The sequence below is a fragment of the Dipodomys merriami genome, unplaced genomic scaffold (genome assembly GCF_024711535.1).
Source record: "Dipodomys merriami isolate MVZ:Mamm:240054 unplaced genomic scaffold, mDipMer1.0.p SCAF_9, whole genome shotgun sequence".
NCBI lineage: Eukaryota > Metazoa > Chordata > Mammalia > Rodentia > Heteromyidae > Dipodomys > Dipodomys merriami.
Window position 1 is genome coordinate 19,135,607 of NW_027206512.1, and position 24,146 is coordinate 19,159,752.

The window sequence follows — 24,146 nt, forward strand, 5'->3', positions numbered from 1 at the left end:
TTTCTAGTGTTATTGTGAAGACTAAAGACAAATGAAGCTGGGTACCAGTGGCTCACTCCTGTAATCCTAACTACTCTGGATCAAGGTTCAAAGCCAGCCCAGGCAGGAAAGTAGTCCATGAGACTCTTATCTTCAATTAACCACCAGAAAACTGGAAGCAGCACTGTGACTCAAGTGGTAGAGAGCTTGCCTGGAACTGAAGAGCTGAGAGACAGGGCCTAGGCCCAGAATTCAAGCCCCACCACTGACCAAAAAAAAAAAGACAAATGAAGAAGAGAAGGGAGAATGCCGTCAAGAATGTATAGTCTACAAAATTAAGAAGAATCAGGAAAGAGGTAGGTAGGGGAGGGATGAATGAGAATGTTGGAAGGGGTGACATTGATCAAGATGCATTATATTTACAAACTGCTTTGTTAAATAGCAACTCCTTTGTGCAACTACATAAAGATAATAAAAAGTAGGTCCACATTGGAATGCTATTGAACATTATTAAATGTATTCATACTGAATGTTATTCTCTATTTTTCTTGATAGATGAGGTATAATAGAATACTCTCAAAGTATCTAGGCCTTTCTTTGTCATACTCTGCCGCCTTCCTCCTGTGTCTCTCAAGAGAGTTGGTTGTAATATTTTGCATTCCTAATTCTGCCTTTCCTGTGCTTCAGAGGATATGACCAAAATAGAAACTTTGCTAGGGGCTGGGAAGGTGGCTTAGTGGTAGAGTGCTTGCTTTGCATGCATGAGGCCCTGGGTTTGATTCCTCAGCACCACATAAAGCAGAAAAAGCTGGAAGTGGCACTGTAGCTCAAGTGGTAGAGCACTAGCTTTGAGCTGAAGAGCTGAGGGACAGCGCCCAGGCCCAGAGTTCAGGCCTACGATTGACAAAAAACAAAAACAGAAACTTTGCTAATTTGATACAAAAAATGCTACAATATTTTAATTGCTTTCCCATAATGTGGTTGATGTGGTTGAACAGTTTTTGCATATTGCTATAGGTCTAAATGTTCTTCTTTGCAAATTGACCATTCATGTTCTTGGACTATTTTTCCTAGAGGTCTTAGTGTTTTCCTTGTTTGTTTGGATAAACTCTTTATATTGAAAATATGTTAGCCCTTTAAATTTTAACTGGATTTTCATGTACAGACCTTTTCTATTATTCTCTATTATACTGTTTTAAATTATTGAATCTAAGCACATAGTAATGAACCATTTTATAATATTTATCTTTGCTATAATGTAGAGAGCACATTGACATCCTGAGATCATCACACTTGTAGTCTTTCCTTATTTATCAAGAGCTTAATGTGCAGTCTTTCTAGAAAAAATTTTCACAGTACAAGATAAAAATCTAAATTGATTTTTTTGTACCTCACCACATCTCTCCAGACCATTTACTAGGTGATCTTACTCTTGCTGACTGATTTGTAATGTCATCCAATATCATCTATTAAAATTTTATATATGCCAGATTCTTTCCTGTTACTCAAGTTTGTCTTATGCTTTATACTATGTGTGCTAAATGACTGTAGTTTTATTATCTGTTTTAATCTTTGCTATGTTGAGTCTCAATCAATAAACTTTCTAGGCTTCTGTATTTTTTTCCAGAGTGCAGTTATAGTATGTTAGTTTGTGCCTATGGGGTCATTTCATCTTTTTCCTACCATCCCAAGATTGGAAATTTCATTATTGCTAAGGCTAGTGATACTGATAATAATATAAAGAATCTTATAAAGCCTCTCCATAAAGGGAGAAAAACTAATTTGTGGAGCAGAGCTGTTAAAAACATGAAACAAATGTGTTTAGAATGCCCTCTTTCGTGTGTGTAGGAGTTTGCCGACTTCATCCTATTTTCTAGCGCAGAACAACCTAAGCCTGCATGACTAAGGATGTCACAGGAACATCCCAGGAGCAAACAGTGTGTGCTCTTAACTGTGACCCAGAAGCAAATTCTTACGGTGATATGTGTGGCCAACACCATCACTATTCTTGGACAAAGGAAAGTGTCAGGGTATATGGACAGAGAATCATGAATGAGACGTGCTTGGTAACTCTTAGATGCCTCCACAACTGTCTTCAATGATTCTATCCCAACTGAGCTCTGCAGAGGAAAAGAACAGAGTAAGCAGTAGGTAGTAGGATACCAGCCAGTAGTCCTGGAAGATTCCTACTTGGTCACCTCCAGTGTAAATTCTACAGAGAAAAAGAAAAAGAAAAAGAAGAATTTGAAAGACTTCAGCATTCCTGTATAAAAGTAGCCCCTCCTTCGCTCACTGCAGTTGTGGGACTCTGTTGCTAGTTGCTAGTTTCAGTTAGGGTGTGTTTAATACTTTGTTATAACAGGAGTTGGCTGCAAAGTCATTGTTCTTTACCTCTATGGAAAGAGGGGAAATTTATTTTTTATTTTGTCCCTTTAACTTAATTTTTTATTGGTTTTGTGACTTTGGGGTGATTTCAAGATGAGTATGCACCTTCAGTTTATACAGCAGGCTAATAGGAAAAGAGAAAGTAACTCATTAATGGACAAGAAACCCAACAGGAGTGCAGATAAACCTGTAGCTGAGTTTTGTACGGTGAAATGGAATCAAACAAAAGTCTGTGTATGTTTTAGGGTTCTCTAGAGACACAAAAACAATAGAATATTATGGGTATATTAGGAGAGATTTCATATCGGACATAGCTGGAACAATTATGAAAGCCAAAAGGCCTTTCCACAAGCTCTCCACAAGCTGGCAAACCAGGAAAATTACTGTAATTCAGCCCAGTTCTGAAGGTCTGAGGACCAGGGAAGCCTTTGCAGTGACTTTCAGCCTCAGTCCTAACCTAAGTATCAGGATGTCCAAAGTCAGAGTAAAAAAGAGAATAGCTGTCCAAGCTCAAGAAAAATTTACCCCACCTGTCTCTCTCTGTCTTTGTTTTCTATTCAGGTTGGTGTGGTAGATCAGTGTAGGTGGATCACCCCACACACACACACACTCCTTTTCTTCTCAGATATTACTACAATGACTGGAATACAATAAAAAAATCTTTCTAAAATGCAATTTTATTGTTAATATTAAGGTGTTGTACAGAGGGGTTACAGTCTGTAAGTCAGGTATTGGGTACATTTCTTTTGGGACAATGTCACCCCTTCCGTCAATAATCTTAATATAAAAAACAACTACGAAGAGGAAGGGCTCCATTCGTAAACAATAGATTAGAGCTCAGTTTGAGAAAACTGAGAACTACTAGAGAAGTGTCTTCAAATGAAGACAGTCTAGAGAGAAGAAGAGAATATGTCTGCTTGGAAGTAATGCAAATAGGGTAGGCAATATAGCTAAGGAGAAAATTAAGGAATGCAAGAGACAAAGGAAAGAGAAAACAAGAATATCCACAAATATACACGAATATTCTACTGATGGTAGAACTGAAAACAGACTGATTAATTAAAATGTGCATTCAGCTGGGGACCAAAGGTTCACACCTGTAATCCTAGCTACTCAGGAGACTGAGATTTGAAGATCCTGGTTCAAAGCTAACCCAGGCAGACAAATCCAAGAGACTGTTTTCTCCAATTAACCACAAAGAAAAAATCTGAAAGTGGATGTGTCACTCAAATCATAGATTGCCAGGCTTGAGTAAAAAAGACAAGCAAGAGCACACATACATACACAAACACACACCAACACACACACACACATACACACACACACACACACACACATAATGTTGTGAATTACATAATGATATTGATTACACAACTCTGTAGCTATATAGAAAAATCACTAGCCAGGCACTGGTGACTCATGCTTATTATCTAGCTACTCAGGAGGCTGAGATTTGAGGATCATTGTTTGAAGCCAGCCCAGGCAAGAAAGTCTGTGAGCTTTCTGGTTAAGGCTAGTTAGTGTTCTACCACTTTGAGCCACAGTGCCATGTCCTCTTTTTCTGGTGGTTAACTGGAGATATGAGTCACAGATTTTCCTGCCTGGGTTGGCTTGCAACCATGAGCCTAAGATCTCAGCCTCTTGAATGGCTAGGATTATGGGCATGAGCCACTGATCCCTAACTAGGGGTCTTACATTTAAATCTTTTGAGTTGGCTCTATATGTGGTGAGAGGTATGGGTCTAACTTCATTCTTTTGCATGTAGATAACCAGAATTGTTTATTGAAGATACTGTCCTTTCCCCAATGTGTGTTCTACAAATTCAGTGTAACCACCACACATTCATAGCTTCCCTCTTAACAACATTTTCCTTTGGATTGGTACATTTGTAATCATCAGTAAGCCTACACTAACACATTTTTATTACCTAAAGTCCATAGCTTACATTAGGACTCACTCTTGATGTATAGGCTCCAGCTGGAACAGAGATCCATCATTGTCACATCATACAGAGTAGCAACTCTGCCTGAAATGTCCCATGTGCTCCTTCTCCCTCACTAATCCCTGGTAATCACTGATTTTTGCTAGTGTTTCAGAGTTTCTCAGAGTGTCGTGTGGTGCCATACAATATGTAGCATTTTTGTTATAAAGCTTACTTTTTCACTTAGTAACTAGGAGCATGAAGAGTACTCAACCTTCCTAATTCTGGTCTCCTTGTAGAACTGGCATCATTACACCCACAAGTTGTTTAGAAAGCTATTCAATAGATGGTAATCATGACTACTAACCATAAAAAAATTTCATAAAATTACGAAAAGTCATTCCAACTAAAATACATTTAAATAAAAACTACCATGAAATATCACCTCATGCCTACAGAAGTGGCTGTGATCAAAAGGTAGGGACAGGGATTGGGGATTTAGCTCAGTGGAAGAGCACTTGCCTGGCAAGTGCAAGGCCCTGAGTTCTTCCATCCTCAGCTCTGGGGGGAAAAAAGCTATAAGAAAAAATTAGGGACAAGTTTTGGCAAGATGCAGAAACAAAGGAGCCTGTAGACATATTGGTGAGAATGTACAATGTCAGCCAGGGCAAAAATATGAGGCCCTGCCTTTAAAAAGGAAGGAAAGAGGGCTTGGGGGTGTGGCTTAAGTAGCAAAGCACCTCAAGTAGCCTACTATGTCCAAGGGCCTTAGTTCAAATCCATGTACTGCTAAATTTGAAAAAGAAAAACAACCTACTGTGACAAAATATATGTTACAGTATAGATAAATCCATAAAAATTTCTATTAAATGAAAGAAATCAGACATAAAAAACCTTTTATGTGAAAAGCTCAGGAAAGCCAAATTGTAGAGCCAGAAGTAGACTGATGGTTGGTAGGAGCTGGGAGAAAGGGAGATGAGAGGTAACAGGTGGCGGGACCAGGGATCTTTCTACTGTAATGAAAATGCTCTTAAGCCGGGCACCAGTAATCATAGCTAACTCAAAGGCCAAGATCTGAGAAACCAAGTTCAAAGCCAGTGCAAGCAGAAAAAACATACTGAAAATTCTCATCTCCTATTAACCAAAGCAGTTGAAAGTGGAGATATGACTCAAGTGGTAGAGGGCCAGCCTTAAGCAAAAAAAGCCAAGCAAAAGCCCTAGGTCCCTGAGCACAAGCCCTAGTGCCAACACACATGTGCATTAATTATATAATGTCATGACTTATATAATGATGATTACACAGCTCTGCAGAAATTACTGAATTACATACTTTAAAGGGCATTATATGTTAACAAAGTGAATTTTATATCAACAAAGCTGTTGATATTAAATTCATTTATATATTAAATTCATTTATATATGTGTATGAGGTGTGCTAAACGCAGATCTAAACTAAGGAAGGAGACAAAGAGGAAAGGCATATTGGGAGATAGGCAATGGTTGGGTATTGTAAGCACAAGGCTTAGAAATTATCCAATTCAGCTCCATCAGAAGCTAGGGCTTTTCTAACTGAAAATATGATGAGTTGATTTTTTTTAAGGAAAGGAAAGCTAGTTTAAGAAAAAAATTTCCAGTTTTCTTTTGTTTCTTGCCCTTTCCTTTGATTTGGATTGGATGTTTAAATAAATTTAGATAAATTTGACTAGGCTAAAAATTATCTTTGTAAAATTAATAGCTATCAAACACTATCTTTTTTCCATGGAACTTCCATTGTTTGATGTATAAAATTTCAAGAAATAGGGAAGGGCAAGATGGTAGAATGGAATCAGAAAAATCCTTGCTTTTCTTTAATACAGAGAGACTAATTCTAAAGGCTTAGTTTGGGACGTGGAATGTAAACCATGTCAAGTTGGCAAACTGAAGGCTTTCTCCTCCCAAGCGCATCACATTCCTTCTCTATTTTCATGCTAAGGCTGGCTGATTTACCAGTTCTTGGATGTTTCCCAAACTAGACCTGGATTTGTACCTATGAGAGCCTTTCATCTTAGCCTTTGTCCAGGTCTCAGACTGCACTGCTTATCAGCATAACAAGACCACAAAACACTGGCTGGTATAAAGAAATGTCAGGTGCTCTAGTCATAGCAATATTTTAGAATAAAGTTTACATAAATCAAAGGTATTATTATATAATCATTCATCTACCGAGAATGGTTTAAGTATTTAGAGGGTAGATTTAAAGGCATCTGAGACTCCCCTTGCTTTACCAATGATCTAATTACTACGTTGCCTGATTCTTTTCTCTGTTTTTTTTGTTTTGTTTTGTTTTGTTTTCTTATTATGTTTTTTAGAGTTCTGCTCAAAGGGTCATATAACTGATCAGGTAACAGGACAATGTAACATAATTAAAAATGTATTTTTATTGCAGGCTTGAAAATTTTCTTAACACCTTATATTTTATGATTTTAGCTTCTGTCTTAGGATTCTTTGAATTCATTCTATGTAACATCTCCCTTGAGAGGAGGGGAAGGAAGGAAGGAGGAAAAGAGGGAGGGAGAAGGCAAGAATGTAAAAAAACACTTTTCATCTTGGTGTCATTGTCTCATTCCTGTAGTCCTTCTCAGGAGGCTAGGAGCTAAGGATTGGGGTTCAAAGCCATCGTGGGCAGGAAAGTCCATGAGACTCTTATCTCCAATTAACCAACAAAAAGCCAAAGTGGAGCTGTGGCTAGAGTGGTCAAATGTGAATTTCAAGTAATAAAGCTCAGGCACAACATCCAGGCCCTGAGTTCAAACCCCAGGATAAATACAAAAGCCAAACCAAAACCAAAAAGATCCTCTTTAAAAGCAAAAGAAGGGTATTTATTTCTTCATAAGACTGAAAAAGAGAGGTTCATATTAGATTAAAAGAACAAATGCTTCACCTATGTACAGTATTTTCACAATAAAAAAGAAAAGAAAGAAATGTACCTTGCTCACGTAAATGTAACCCTTCTGTACAGCATCTTTACAATAAAATAAAATTTAAAAAAAGAAAAAAGAAGAACAAATGCAATCACGTCAACTTCAGGGGGATAAATAAGTGATCAGATAGTACAATTAGACTGCTAAACAGAAGCTGAGATGGGACTTTTTATTTCTTTTATTTAAGGTAGCCCTTATTTTTAGATTGTTTGATTAATAGCCACATCAGAAGCTCAGTAAAAGTCTTAGTTGGCAACTTTAACTTTGCAAAAATGTTATTGTATTCCCCGTTACCTTCTTTAAAAGTAAAATCTGCTGGGTGCCAGTGGCTCATACCTGGAATCCTAGCTACTCAGGAGGCTGAGATCTGAGGATCACAGTTCAAATCTAGCCTGGGCAGGAAAGTTTGTGAGACTCTTATCTCCAAATTAACAACCAGAAAACCGGAAGTGGCACTATAGCTCAAATCGTAGAGCACTCACCTTGAACTGCAGAGCTCAGGGACAGCTCCCAATCCCAGAGTTCAGCCCCCAAACCAACAAAATAAAGAAAAGTAAAATCTACCCCTCTTCGGGACACTAGTTAATTTGGAGATGAGTCTAGTGAGCTTTTCTGTGTGCTGGCTTCAAACAATGATCCTCTAGATATCAACCTCCAAGATTGATTCTGAGCATGAGCCACTGGTGTATGGTGGGACTGGCAGTTTTTGTTGTTGTTTTGTTGTTGTTTTGTGCCTGTCCTGGGGTTTGAACTCAGAACTCAGTGACATTATCACTGAGGTTTTTTTGTTCAAGGCTAGTAGTCTATCACTTGAGCCATAGCTCTGCTTCCAGATTTCTTTTCTTTTTTCTTTTCTTTTTTTTTTTTTTTTTTTTGAGTAGTTTATTGGATATAAGAATCTCACAATGGGCTGGGGAGGTGGCTCAGTGGTAGAGCACTTGCCTTGCATGCTTTGAGGCCCTGGATTCAATTCCCCAGCACCACATAAGCAAAAAGAAAAAAGCCGGAAGTGGCGCTGTGGCTCAAGTGGTAGAGCGCTAGCCTTGAGGTAAAAGAGCTGAGGGACAGCGCCCAGGCCCAGAGTTCAGGCCCCATGACTGGACCCCCCCCCCAAAAAAAAACACACAAAAAAGAATCTCACAAACTTTCCTGCCGGGGCTGGCTTTGAACCACAATCCATAGATTTCAGCCTTCTGGGTAGTTAGGATTACAGTTTTGAGCTACCAGTGCCCCTCTCTGACTGGTAGTTTTAACAATAAATTGATTAAGCATGAACTCTGGCTGACAAGAACTGAGCTTATAGAGAAACCAGTGCACAGATGGGATCTGAATAGGACCAGAAGGAAAGGCAAAGAAGTCTCAACTTCAATGCATGTGGTTCTAGTGAGCTACATCTTCTCCTGAATGCAAGGGCTGAAGTTACACCCTAGTCTAAGCCAATCTGTGAATTCTATCTCTTGGTAACAATAACTGGGCCAGGCAAATCAATACCAGCAACCCTAAGATTCAGAATCTCTGAATTTTTAGGGGAAGAATACTATCCACCTGGTTGGGTTTGTGAGTAAAAGTGAAGCTGCCTAGAGAACATCCTGTGGGGTCTGAAAATGGAGCCAACATAAGGAAGAGGAGAGCTCAGAGAGGAACAGAGAGCCTACAACAGCCTGTGAGCCTCAAATCCTTCCCAGATAGAGTCTCTGGAGTTTTTAGTTCATGGACCAAGGGATTACCCATCTTCGGCACAAAACAAATTAAGATGGGTCTTCCATCACTGGCAGAAGAAAGAGTTCAAACAACTAGACATTTCCTTTACACAATTGAAGACACAGAGTTGTTTTTGTGTCAACTATAAAATAGAAATGTGTTCATACTTTCTGCCTCTTCTATTGGGAGATAACTTGCAGAATCTGTTGAACTAGACATAGTTAGATTCAGATCTAGGACAAAAGGAAGCAACTTTGTGCTTTCTAAAATCTGAAACTCTGCAACATTAAGAACATTATTGCAATTAGAACTCCTTCATGTGCACTCCACGGACCACCAGCGAGAACACCAGTGGACTAGACCAGCCTGAGGTCAGCAGTGCCCAGACTGTCACATAGAGAATTGATTATTTATGGAAGCAATCAGAATTTAGTAATTAAACTGAGTAATAGTTGATACTTCACTGTATAAGTAATGTAAATCAATTTAGAAGTGAATTGCCAGTGATTAAGGACTAATAATAACATAATAAGGTTATAAAAAATTGAATGGAGAAGACTAGAACATTTTATTTAGTTCGTAGGAAAAAGGTCTTTGATTGGCTTCATGTATGTGCTTTCTCAAGTCTTATTTTTTTTGTCCTTTTTTTGTAATTCTACATAGAGAAATGACTCAAGCACAGAATTACATCACTAGCCTTGTTTAAGTCTTGGTCTTAAAGATATCATTGATGGAAAGAGAGAAAAAGAGTATTTTTTTAAAATTACGTATGGGAGCCCAAATTCCGGACCAGGGTTCTGGCCTTTATTTTTTTGCTCAAAGCTGGTAGTCTACTACTTCAGTCATACCTCCACTTCTGGCTTTCTGAGGGTTAATTGGAGGTAAGAGTCTCCATAGACTTTCCTGTCTGTGATCTTCAGATCTCAGCCTCCTGAGTAGATAGGATTACAGGCCACCAGCATCTAGCGTAAGAACATTTACTCATACAAGTCTGTTATCACTTAAGAAGTTTTCTGTAACACCAACACAATTTTAAGTGGCTTAGAGACCAGGAGAGTTTATTAACTCAGGTAAGTAGAATGATCAGAGAGGAAAACTTCAGGGATAGTTTGAGCCAAAGATTTATAATATCATAAGGGCCAATGCTCCTTTCCCCTGCCCCATCTCAATTCTCTTGGATGTACCCTCTTCCTTGTGGTGGCTTTTTATTTATGCCAACTTTCCTTATGGTGGCAAGGTAGCAGAACTAAGTGCTTTCTCAATTACATTGGAGATAAGAGGAGATTCCCTTCCTTCCAAGTATAAAACCACATTCTTAAGCTTCACACTTGACTGGACTTTGCCATCTGTGAAAAAAATTACTGTGGCTAAAGAGGTCTTGTACCACAGTAATTTTAGACCTCGGAAATGAGCCCATGTCTAACTCAATAACATAATGAGAACCTGACTCTAGAGCTAGAGGGGAAAAAATTGATCCTACTCAGCCTCATAGTTTCTACTCAAAGTATGAGGGTGAATGTAACAGGATGTTGAAGACACAACCACAATATGTCACGTGCCACCCGAAGCTAAACAACAGGTAAGCTAGCTGGAAAATTCACATACGGCATATGTAGTTCTCTCTTCACATACAGAAATACACAAATAGGGCCATGCTGTATGAAAGTCATGCTCCTTAAACCTTGTATAAGCCCAGACTAATCTTCCAAGAGGATTAAGTAAAAACTAGGAAGAGATGAATTCTCATAGCACACACATTTACTACTGTGATCACCTACTTTTACTTTAATGTTTGCTTCTATATTTTCTCGAATATTTCTTGTATTTTATAACATGCTTCCTCCAGTGTGTTAGGGTGTTTGCCTTTACTTTATACTTAAAATATATACTTAACTTCTATTGCAAAGGTACTAGCCTATTTTTCTCAGCAACTATTATTTGGACCACCTTCAAATGAATGCTTACATAGCATTGTTACTAGGTACTAGAAACATTTAGATTGTGGCAGTGAATGTTAGAAGCAAAGTAGTTACAGTGGCAAAATGTGTACAGCAGACATTTTTGGTGCCCTGGGTCAGATTTCCCTAAACTGATTTCTGATATCCAGTGACAGTCACAGTGTAACATAAAAAAATATATGTTTAGTCTTTGTTGCTAGTCCCCCCAAACCTCTGTAATTTTCTGAGCAATAGACTTGGTCCCTGAATATTTTGTTCTACTGTTCAGTCTTTGACCCTGGTCCTTGACAAAAATCCTTTAATCCTTTGGAATTTCCTGGGTGATATGAATGTCTTTTGTTCCACTGAAGTGACTCTTGGTACTCCCCTCCCCCCACCAGAAAGAAGCTTAGAATTGTCAACCTTGTCCTCATCCTCTGGGAAGGGGAAGCACCAGAAGTTTGGTTAATAATCAACCAGACCTATATGAAACTCCATGAAAATCCTGAACTACACACCAGGTGTGGAGAACTTCAGGCTAGGCGATCTCTTAGATGTAGGCAGCGAGAGTGTGGAACCCCACACCCTTCCCCATACTTAGCTCTCCCAAACGGCTGTTCCTAAACTCTCTGCTTCATGGTAAACCAGTCCTCTGGCAGGTTTTATCCTTCATTAGTCATCAAGCGGGTAAACTGTTGTTCTGAAGTCTGAGAGCTGGTCTAGCAAAAAGATGTGTGAGGCTATGGAATCTCTGCTTGATAGTTGGTCAGAAGCACAGGTGACAGCCTGGATTTGTCAGTGGGGACAGTCTTGTGGGATTGAGCCCTCCACACTAAGTGGTTAATTTCAGAATGGAACTGAATTGTAGGCTACCTAGTTGGTGTTGGCAGAGATTGGTGCTTTGCTTGGAGTGGGAAACCCTCCTTTCCCTACATGGTGTCAGAAGCAAAGACTTGACAATGTGTGAGTTGGGAGAAAAACAGTGAGATTTTTCTATACAGAATCTCATCTCAAACAACAAACCACTCTTTCCCTTTTCTGCTTCAGCATCCACCACAAGATCCAAAGTAACAAGTACCAACTTGGACAGGAAATATAATAGCAACTCAACAAATAGATGCCAAATGAGTGATGTTGAAATATAATTTCCACTACTGAACTGGAGGTTTCTTTTTTTCTTTTTCTTTTTTTTTTCTTTTGGTGCTAGTCCTGGGGCTTGAACTCAGAGCCTGGGCACTGTCCCTGAACTTTTGAGTGCAAGGCTAGTGTTCTACCACTTGAGCCATAGCTTCACTTTCAGCTTTTTGGTGGTTAAGTAGAGATAAGCATCTCACGTGTGTTTCTGCCCAGGCTGACTTTGAACTATGATCCTTATATCTCAGTCTCCTGGGTAGCTAGGATTACAAGCGTGAGACACCAGTACCCAGCTTAACTACAGGCTGCTTGCTAGACAGGAAGAAGTATCCATGTTGGAAACCTGAATTACTTGGCATGTAGCAGGGTTGTCAGTAGAACTTCCTATACTAACTGAAAGATTCTATGTCACTGCTGTCTAATACAAGAGCCACCTCCCATAGGTGGCTACTGAATACCTTAAATTTAGCTCATGCAAATAAATAACTAAAACTTATTTTAGTTATCTTTCACTGAAAGATAAAGGGCAAGATGTAATGACTACCACCCCAGGCAGTACAAGATCAGAAATGACAATCACCACCACCACCAAAGTCCTCATAGTTTCAGCTCTACTTGACTGAAGAAGTATTTATTAAATAAGTGGGTGGGTGCACTAAATTATTAGCCTGCCTGGAAAACTCAGGCTTCAAGTGGTCCTATGCCAGGCCCTCTCCCTAGGTTTTCTTTTATCTAACTAAGATTGAGCCAAACCAGTTAGGTGGAAGCAAGCAGTTGTTCTCAATATGGTTTCCTTGGTGTGCTCTGAACACAGACCTGCAGTGCTCACTTTCTCTAGATTGGCTCACACTAGCACAGGCGGCTGCCATTAGAAATGTGTTTAAATTTAGCTTTTAGGTTCATTTACATAAGCCCTTTCAGAGACATTTACATAAGGGGAAAGTACGGCTTTAAAACAACCATTCATGTTGATGAAAACATCTTTAAAATCCCTCATTCCCTGAAAAAGCCTTTCTTTTTTTACTAAGAAAAAAAAGGAAAGTGTGTGTGTGTGTGTGTGTGTGTGTGTGTGTGTGTGTGTGTGTGTGTGTGTGTGTGTGTGTGTGTGTGTGTGTGTGTAGGTGTGGGTGCGATTGTCAGTGTTCAGACTGACATGAATCTCTGTTTTCAAAGAAGTTTCTAAACTTGGAAAGCCCTGTCTCCCATCACTAATAATAATTTAAAAAAATGCTTTGTGTGCATACACCTTGCTCTGTGTGGTTAACAGATGGGTCACAGGCGGCTGGCAGGTTCTATTCTCAGCTCAGGAAAGCTGGGTACATTTAGACCACAGGTTCCATTGCCTAAGGAGAATGTATATGTGCTATGGAACTTGCTTCCCTGCTGGAAACTCAGCACTTCTAGCTGTGGTCATGGAGTGGTGTTCAGCCATGTACCGTCTTGACCCATTCCTAGCTTTCCCAGGGACCACTTCCTGACATCACCACCCAAGAGATTCAGCTTTCCCTTCTTCCTTCTTTCCCAGGCCCCTGTCACCCCACACAGTGCTTTCCCACAGTGGTTGCTTATCAACCAGTGACTACCAAGGAGGGCCCTACAATCTTAGGGGTAGAAATAAATACAGGCAGGCAAGTCTTAAATTCACAATTTCATTACTTAATCCTGCTTGAAGCTCCTGAGCATGTTCAGAAAGTTCTTTGTTAGAACCAAAGGACTCAACCCCTACACACTGCAAATGGCCAAGGGTACAATGACCTTTTGGGGACCAGATACAAGTCCTCAGTGTCACTGCCACCCCAAATCCCTGCAGGTAGATCCAGCTTGTCTGGCTGCTATAACTGTCAAGGGTTTGTGTTGTTTGTTCATTCTGGGTGGAAGGGTTTGGGAGTCCTGAGGAGAGAAAGAAAGATAAGGGGGGGAGAGAGAGAAGAGAGGGAGGAAAAGAGAGAAGAGGGGGGAGAAGGAAGAAAGAAAGGGTAAAAAAGAAAGGGTGGAAAGAACGAAAAAGAAAGGAAGTAAGGAAGTGAAGGGAAGGAAAGAAAGAGAGATTTCATTGTAGCCCAAGCATCACAAGGAAGCCAAAAACAAAATGAGAATGATAGCTGATTTCCAAGGGCACATATTTTAAGTTTAGATTTTTTACAACTTCAGCTTTTACTCTGCATGAAATGAGTTGCTACTGGGGGGGTTTTGAGCAGAGGAATGACAAATTACGCTTAACTTTTAATGCCCTTCTGGCTGCTGGATTGGGATCTCTGAGTATTACTCACTGCTATATTTCTGGTTGCTCTGCTCCTGGCAGTAAACTTTTTTCTTGTTCTGCTAGGTGAACTCACTTCCTCTCCCTCACCACCTGTGCAGGCTGGGGCCATTCCTCCATCTCCACACTCTTCCCTTCCCTTCGTGAGGTAAGCTGCTCTACCTGCTGACCTAAGCATCTCCCATCTCCTCTCTGCTGCAGGAAACAGAGTCCAACATGGCTGGTTCCTTAGCAACAGCAATGAGGTATCCATCAGTATGTTATTATCTGACATCAGCATTTGTTTAACTTGGTATTAAGATGTTCTCCATACCAAGTTGTTCTCAGGTCACATCATCCATATCTCTGGCTCTTCTTATATTGGTGCCTGCTGAGCCTGGCACTCCTACTCATCTCTATGTTTTCTGCTTCACAGGCATATTCTCACCATTTTCTGTGTCTGAATCACTGCCTTTTGGTTAGCTGACCTAATGTACTATTTGGAAGTGAAGGTGTGGCTCAGGTAGTAGAGTGCCAGTATTAAGTGAAAAGTTAAAAAACAAAAACAAGAGCATGTAGCCCTGTGTTCAAGCCCCAGTAACAGGACAAAAATTAAATCAAGCTGGGTGCCGGTGGCTCACGTCTGTAATCCTAGCTACTCAGGAGGCTGAGATCTGATGATCACAGTTCAAAGCCAGCCTGGGCATGAGACTCTTATCTCCAATAAACCACTCAGAAAATCGGCAGTGGTGCTAGCCTTGAACTGAAGAGCTAAGGGACAGCATTCAGGCTCAGAGTTCAAGCCCCATGACCAACAACAACAAAAAATTTAAATCAAAACTTCAGTGCATATCCTGAAAAACTAAGAAAAATGAGGGAATGGATGGGTTAGGAGGGAGGGATGAGAATGTGTATTCATAAACTGCTTTGCAGAATGGCAACTCCTTTGTACTGTTACTTACAAGATAATAAAAACATAAGTAAATGCATAAAATGAATAAACTAATGTGCTGCTGAAAATTATTATAGAAACCCTGGGAAAATATAGGCTTCTATGTGAAAAATATTTGCTAACATCTATTAGTCACCAACCATATAAACCCATTTTCCAAAATTATGTGTCTGACTAGTTCTCTAACAATTATATTCTATTAATTTACCAGAAGCAAATAACTTACTGACACAAAAAAATCAAAATATATTTAAAGCAGGCTAAGATTCTATATGAAAACTTCAAACCCCAGCTGGGAGTGGGAAAAAAGTCATCAGAGGACTGTTCAGTTCCCTCGTGGTCTCCTGACCCAGGAGGGCAGGGAGTGAAGTTGAGGTAGGTTCTAGAAACTCCTCAGAAGTAAAGCCTTTAATCACTGAAACTAATTTCTAAAGACCTGCACCTGCCCTAGCATATTAATCAGTGTTTATGAAATAGCTTCTCCTATCAGGAGCAGCAGATGGATAAACATGTCTGGGCTTCAACCACACGGTTGCTGGCTTTCAGTTCTTTGAAATGAGCAATAAGCATCAAGCAAAAAACAAAACAAAAAAAAAAAAACAAAATGCCTCCAAATTTCCTCTTAAGTCCAGGCAGTGACACACTAACTGACCTTTGCTCAGGTTCCTAATGAAAGTTTAACATTAGACTAAATCTTAACAGCTATTCAGTGGAGATGAGAAATCTGCACAGTGTTAACACCACAAAGATCCAGGGGTGGGCAGGAACAGCAGACTGCTCCAGTACTTTGCAATGCCAGCAAAATAGAGAGGGGGATTTTATGCAGTCACATCATGGTAGAGAAGCAGAGGGGAATTGTCTTCAATTTTGTATGGCAATTGCCATCTGAGAGATTATTCGTCTACTGCCATATATTGATCTTCAAAATATTCCTGCTATGCAAATCAAAACACTTGCTATTTTCAGATACAGTAATGTAGACAAATAGATTATTTTGTTTGTCCCAAATTATCTCTTTGGGGTTATTCATTTCCTACAACTTTTATTTGAATGCTTCCTATCAGCTGTGGACAACTTTGTGCTCGGTGGACTTGTTCAGGTGATAAAGACAGGACTCTGACCTTGAGGAAAGCAAAGTTATTTGTCAAAGCAAAAACTCTAATCATGTATCCAAGCACATTTAGAGTAATAAAAGCATCAATATATTGAAAGGGAAGTAAGATAAACAAGACTGAACTCTACATTTTGGAGGCAAAAACAACAAATGGAGCAGAAATATGGTATCTTAAAAAAATCAAATGCACTAATTCATTCTCACTATTAAACTCAGGAGATGAGATGCATTTACACCCAATCAAAGCTTGTAAAAATGAATAACTACTCTTTAGATCCTTTCCCAATGCAATAATTACTCTTCATAAAAGCTCGCAGTAAACATCAATTTCCACATAATTAAAATCAGTGCCTTTGTTTGCATAATAGGAGAATGCAACATCAGACATGATGCTGGTCCAAAGACAGATTAAAATGAGAAGATCTGTTTATAATTATTAATGCCATAGGGAAAGTCAACCCTAGGTAGTTTAGTGGTAGGACTGAAGACAGTGATAGACTGGAAAGTTGTGGCTTTCTTAATTTTTTTCTTTTTCCTTCCTCAGGCTGCTGGAGTCTTCCCCATTATCGCTGACTCCTACAGAGGCCTGCCAAGAGGTGGAAGAGCAGAAAGAGGCAGAAGTCCAGAATAAGTTTTACAATCCCAGAATAATTCTGATGAAAGAGTTCATTCGGAGACAGTACTGAAAGGTGTATAATGATATCCTGTTTGGATATTTTAATAGTCATCATACTTCCAGGTGTTTTGACCGAAAGACTAAAAATTAACTATGACTGACATTAAATATGCCTATGTTTGAGTTTTCCATTTTTTTTGCTCAAGGCTGGTGCTGTACCAATGGAACTACACTTCATTTTCTGGCTTTCTGCTGGTTGACTGGAGATAGACTGGAGATAAGAATCTCTCAGATTTGTTTGCGTGGGCTGGCTTGGAACCTCAATCTTCAGATCTCAGTCTCTTGTGTAGCTAGAATGAGTTGTCTAAATTTTTAACACATAATCAGTATTTAAATATAAGCTGATTATCTTACATTTTTAGAGCAATCCAGATATTCCAGCTCCATACTTAGTTTTAGGAAACTGAATGCCACTGACACAATAATTTTCATGCAATAATGGTCTTCCTGCTGCTGTATAACAGCTGGACAAAACCCATTGATGAGGAATGGAAAAAAGTGGTGGGGGGGCACTATGTTTCCGGATCTGGAAACACTGACCCTTTTAAGGCACTCAGTCATTCCAACATTGTCTCTACTTACCAGGAAGTGTGTGCTGAAGAATGCATCATGTTAGTTCAATAGATGTTGGCAGAATCAAGAGACACTTTGGCATCATAACCTTACTGGCTGCCTGCTGTCCGTCAGAGAGGCTGGCTTATCCAGCAAACTAGCAGTACTCCTGCCATTGAGAAGTAGCTGGCTCTGCTGGATCTACTTTACATTAGAGATCAATTCTTATTCATCTTCATTCCTGGTGCTATCTGTGATTCAAGAAAAAAAAGGCTCAGCAATTTGGAATCACCTAGCCATTTGAATCAGCTGTTCCTGGGCTGGGATGAGAGTTTCATATATAAGTGGACACTTTATTCCTTCAAGGAGGGAATGGTTCTTATTATACTTGAGCAAAGAGTGAGTGACTGTGTCTCTGCACTGATTGCCAGGAGTTAATGCACCGTGACTCAAGTGCTCATCTCTCTCCCATGGAGCCATTCACTTCATGCTGGTTGGAAGTGCATCCAAGAAAACAAAATTCCTGCCTCAGCATAATGTTGTAGGAAACCTTGAGCGCGCGCCTCCAGTTCCCCCCTCCGCTGGGCACTCTCAGGGTAGAAGAAGGGAATTCATTTCTCTTTCTCTAGTATTGTTTAACTCTTGACTTTATAATAAATCTACAATGTGGTGATATAATTTCAATTGTACACATGCACACACAAAGAGAAAACCCTTTCAAAATCTTGGAGCTGAGGGGAGAAAAAGGGACCCTCATTTACACACTGTTGGTGGGATGTAAATTAGTTCAGCCACTATAGCAGTTAGAGTGGATCTTCAAGAAGCTGAAAATAAAAGCTTCCAAATGATCCTGCTATACCACCCCTGGGCATATGTGAGAAGAAATATAAATTAACACATAAGACAGATACCTGCACATCCATGCTTATAGCAGTACTATTTACACCAGCCACAATGTGGAACCAGCCGAGGTGCCCAAAGACTGATAACTGAATTAAAAACAAAAACAAAAACAGAGTGTGGTAAGCAGGAGAAAATGGGGGAGGGGGTGTTTAAAAATAAATGTACTCATTACCTTACTTATGTAACTGTAACCCTCTGTTCATCACCTTTACTATATATATATGTACATATACGTATATATGTATATATACATATATATAGTGACACATAAACAATAAAGAATAAAACAGAATTAGATCATGTTGTTTGCAGGAAAATGGATGGAACTGGTAATCATTATTTTTAGTGAGATTAACCAAGCTGATAAAGACAATATTCAAAAAAATGAGGGAGGGGGTAACACTGTTCAAAAAGAAATGTACTGATTATCTGACTTATATAACTGTGATCCCTCTGTACATCACCTTTACAAAAAAAAAAAACTTTAAAAAAGACAGCAGCCAATGTTTTTAATCATATGTAAAACCTGGACCTAAAAAAGTGGTATGATTGTAAATGCAGGACTGCAGGAAGGGAAAACAGTAGGTAGGGGGTACAAAGGAGAGGAGGACAAGGAATGAAGTATATTACATAAAACTAGCACAGTGAAGCCCAACAAAAACTGTTTTGAAAATGATGGAGTAGGTGATAAGAAAGAATAACAGATGGGGTAATATTGACCAAAGTACATTACATGCAAGCTATAATATCACAAACCAATTTATGCTAATAAAAATGAAGTACCTACAGCAAACCTTTCTGTTTACCTAATTGTCTAATGGTTTTCATTTGCCTTTTCCCTTGCTGTTTCCCAGCACTGTGCTGGCTGTATAGGAATTGTACTGGAGTTCTGGTTTTCTTTTTTCTTCCTTTTTGTGGTACTGGGGTTTGAACTTAAGACATTGTGCTTATGAGCACTTTTCCCCCAGTCCTTTTAGGGTTAGCTCATTTTCTTAAGGTAAAAGCTGAAAGGTTAGAAGGGGCCAATCTTGGACTGTAATCCTCCTACCTACACTTTCCATTCAGCTGTTTTACAAGTGTGAGCCACCATGCCAACTTATTCATTGAGATGGAATCTCACTTTTTTTTTTTTTCTGCCTGGGTTGGTCTCCAACTTTGATCTTCATGCTCCCTGCTTGGATTATCTGAAATTATAACTGTGAGTCACTTTGCCTGGCCCCTGGAAATACATTTGATTTTTTCATCTCCCTGTCTCCCTGTTGACAGCCTAGCACTTGTTATGACTGAGCTACAGTAGTAGCCTGCTGAGTGTGACAAAGTGACATTTAAGCAGGACTGAGTAAGGCCTACCAGACTTTTTAGTGACATAATTGAGTCCCTGAACCAACCAGGTGGCCATTTTCGATCTGTAAGAGGAAAACAATGGACCATAGTTTACTTGAAGTGTTTTGTAACCTGCACCCAAGGAATGCCTAACTGCTATGAAACAAACAAGAGAGTTCAGAATAAAGTGTTATAACTAGTTTTAATAAATAGTAATAAGCATGCCAGGTGCTGGTGGCTCACATCTGTAATCCTTAGCTACTTAGGAGGCTGAAATCTAAGGATTGCAATCCAAGGCCAGCCCAGACAGGAAAGTCCATGAGATTTTTTATTGCCAATTAACCACCAGAAAAATGGAAAGTAGCTGTGGCTCATAGTGGTAGAGAGCTGGTCTTGAGTGACAGAGCTCAGGGACAGAGGCCAGGGCCTGAGCCCCATGAATGACAAAAAACAAAACAAAACAAAAAACATTAATAATGGTAGCAGGAGGCTAGACATGTATTTCAATAGTAGAGCACTTGTCCAACACGAGGCCATAGGGTTACTATTAGCACCTTCTCACCTCCACCTGACAAAGCCAAATGGTTGCAGTAGTGTGGAGAGCTGAGAACCTCTGACCCTTGCTTAGGACCCTTTGTGCATTCCCATTGCACACAGCTAAAGTTAGGCCCCTGGATCATAATCACAAACTGGCTCCTGCTTGCTTATCTAGTCAGTCATTATTCCCAATATATAAATCAAGGGACATAGATACCAAAATTTTGAAATACATGTAGTCAATTGACATATTTTGGTCACTGGTCATTTACAATTCCCTTTACCAGGAATCTGTTATTCCCTTTACTTTTCCCACTAGGTAAATTATTATTAGTCTTTTTAGTCTAATTTTCTCTTATAATGCTCACTCAAGTGTCTCCATACCATTACTTATCATGATTTACAGGAAGCCAAGTTCTTTGAAACCTGGCAGTTTAATTTTTCTGTGTAGCAGTGCATGACATGATAGGTCTATTATTTGTGGAATGTATGAATAAGTGGAGTTGCAAAGATAGAGATCTTTTTTTTTTCCTATTTTCTATGTGATAAGTGGCTATTAAAATAATAATCACTAAGAAGTAGGCTAAACTGGACATGGTGGTACATACCAGTAATCTTAGTTTCTGCCGTTTAATAGGGGTGAACGGCCAGCGTGGCTTTAATATATATTTTTATTGTAAAGATACTGTACAGAGGGGTTAGTTACATGAGTAAGGTAATGAATCCATTTCCTATTGGGCATTGTTACCCCCTCCCTTGTTTTCCCCTACAATCCCGTCCCTCCATACTTCCCCAACTCCTCCCCGCCCCCCCTCCTGAAGTTGTAAAGTTCATTTTCTTTTCTTTCTTTTTTTTTTTTTGTCTTTTGTGGGGCCTGAACTCTGGGCCTGGCCACTGTCCCTCAGCTCTTCAGCTCAAGACCATTGAGCCACAGCGCCACTTCTGGCTTTTTCTGCGTATGTGGTGCTGAGGAATTGAACCCAGGGCCTCATACATGCAAGGCAAGCACTCTACCACTGAGCCACCTTCCCAGCCCATAAAGTTCATTTTCAACATAGTGTCTTGTACATCTCATTGCTACAAGGGGTCAACCTGTATCCTTATTTCAGCATTTTGTTATTTCCCTTCCCCTCTCCAAATTAGAAAAATGTATATACAAGATGCAGGGCACTGACAGCAAATACAGTGAAAACAAGGGTTACACAATGGGGTAGAACATACAAAAGAAACAAAAAGAAAATCACATAGTATGTTGTAAGTACATTAAAAACAACAAGAAGATAGAACCTCTTGTGCCCCTATCTTGTGGTTCAGTGTGGGATTTTTTAAAAAAAACTGTTTCCAGAAGTTCTCTTGTTCTCTATTCTTTGAGGTTTTTAAAATATATATTTTTATTGTAAAAATACTGTACAGAGGGGTTACAGTTACATGAGTAGGGTAATGACTACATTTCCTATCAAGTATTGTTACCTCATCCACCAAGTTGTAAAGTTGGTTTTCAACATAGTGTCTTATATATCTCATTTTTAACAATGGGTCAACATATAGGTCCCATGGCTTCCCTTATTTGCAATAACTAATATAAGTCTAGGACAAGCAGAAAAGATTTGAAAAACTATGTATATATGACCATATAAAATGATGTTAAGTAAAATGAACCCTAAGATAGGGACACAAGTGGTTTTAGGGACACACGTGGTTTTTTCTTTCTTGCTATTGTTATTAACATATTTAAAATGTACTATGTAATTTTTGTTTGTTTCTCTTGTATGTTCCTTCCCCACTGTATAACCCCTGTTTTCACTATTTTTTGCTGTCAGTGCCCTGCATCTTGTATATATTTTTCCAATTTGGGGAGGGGAAGGGAAATAACAAAATGCTGAAATAAGGATCCAGTGTGGGCTTTTTAAGCATTAACTAAAGATGCTGACCTTAACCACAAAGGCACACATGTATTCCTGGAGTGTTTAGTTTCCTTTCTTTCTCTTCATTCCCCTTTTTCTTGTGGGCAAGTTTTGTTTCCCAAGAATTAAGCCTTTGAGCAGACACTTTGAGAAGTGTTTTTCTCTGGCTATATAATGTGCACTATTAAGCCTTTCATCCTATGACAAAATTGCTGACTTAAATGATTTGGAAGAGGGACTTAATCTGGCTCACAGTTTCAGAGATTTCAGTCAATGGTTGGTCCCATCTCTGCGGGCCTGTAACAAGGCAGAGGAGGACCACAGTAGTAGTCGTGCAGTTGCTCACTTTATGATGGCCAAGAAGTAGGAGAAAATAGAAAGAGAAGGAATCCAGGAACAGCACTCTCAGTGAAAAGCACACTCAGTGACTGACTTCCTTCAACCAAGTCCTACCTACTATTTCCACCACCTCCTAATACTACCATCAAATTATGAATTTGTAAGTGGCTGAATCCATTGATGAAACATACAAGATCCAATCACTTCCCATAAGCCTTATCACTGAACACTGGAACCAAGCCTTCAATACATGAGCTTTGGGGGACTGAAACATAATCCCTTAGTGGGACCAATCTCAAATAGATTAATCTGTTATGGCAGATTTATAAAAAAAATTGCTTTGTAAAGTAGATACAGAGTAAAATAAGTATTTTTTCAATAGCCGGCTTAGCGTATGCAACCCTAAGCATATTTTTGGCCATTTCAAAACAAGTACATTACCTTCCTGCCTTTTTATGAATATCCTGATAAGTAACTTATTATAAATGGTAAAAAAAAAAAAAACAACAACAACCTGCTATGTGTTCATAATGAAGAAGAGTTTAGCTTTAACTTTGATGTATATGACTGGTATAAGATTATCTCATAGAAACAAAATGTAAAGGATAAAAAAATTTCAAGGAACTAGGTGCCAGTGGCTCACACCTGTAATCCTAGCTACTCAGGAGGCTGAGATCTGAGGATCATGGTTCAAAGCCAGCCCGGGCAGAAAAGTCTGTGAGACTCTGATCTCCAAAAAAACACTAGAAAACCAGAAGTGGCGCTGTGGCTCAAGAGGTAGAGCACTCGCCTTGAGCTGAAGAGCGCAGGGACAGCGCCCATGCTAGAGTTCAAGCCCCACGACCAACAACAACAAAAATTCCAAGGCATTCACTAAAATTGAGAAGAGACATAAAGGTAGGTTTGTTCTTTGTGTTAATTGCTGATTTATTTTAAAAATTGCAAGGACCTACAGTTTATTTATGGTGTGTTGATTCAGAAAATAAGTTGGGTAATAACACAATTTACATAAGGCAGTTGGTGGTGTAATAATTTCCCTTACTTAGCAACTAATATACGATCTACTAGATTTCCATACTAATGTAAAGTATTTAACAACAGGAAGCTCCAACTCCTTCAGTGGAGGGCCTGAGTGGAAGAGTCAGGTATTACATAAATAGCAATCGACCTTATCTGAACTAAGAAATCAATCATTAAATTTGTTTGGATGTAAGGTATCTGTATGTGTGCACATACGTGCACTATATTGGGGCTTGAACTCAAAGCCTCAGTCTCTACCCTAGCTTTTCACTCATGGTTGGTGCCTTATCACTTGAGCCACACTTTCACTTCTGGCCTTTTAATTAGATAAATCTCATAGACTTTTCTGCCTGACTAGTGTTGAACCTTAATCCTCAGATCTCAGCCTTCTGTGTAGCTAGGATTATAGAGGATTTAAGGTATCTTGAAATACAATCATTTTTAAAATTTGAGACATGCCATTGTGTGATATATCTCATTAAAGATGGTGAATAAACTGGATCTTTTCCTCAAAAAAAAACCCCCAAAACCTGACATGAGCTATGTGCAGGTGGGTGTAGAGCACCAGTC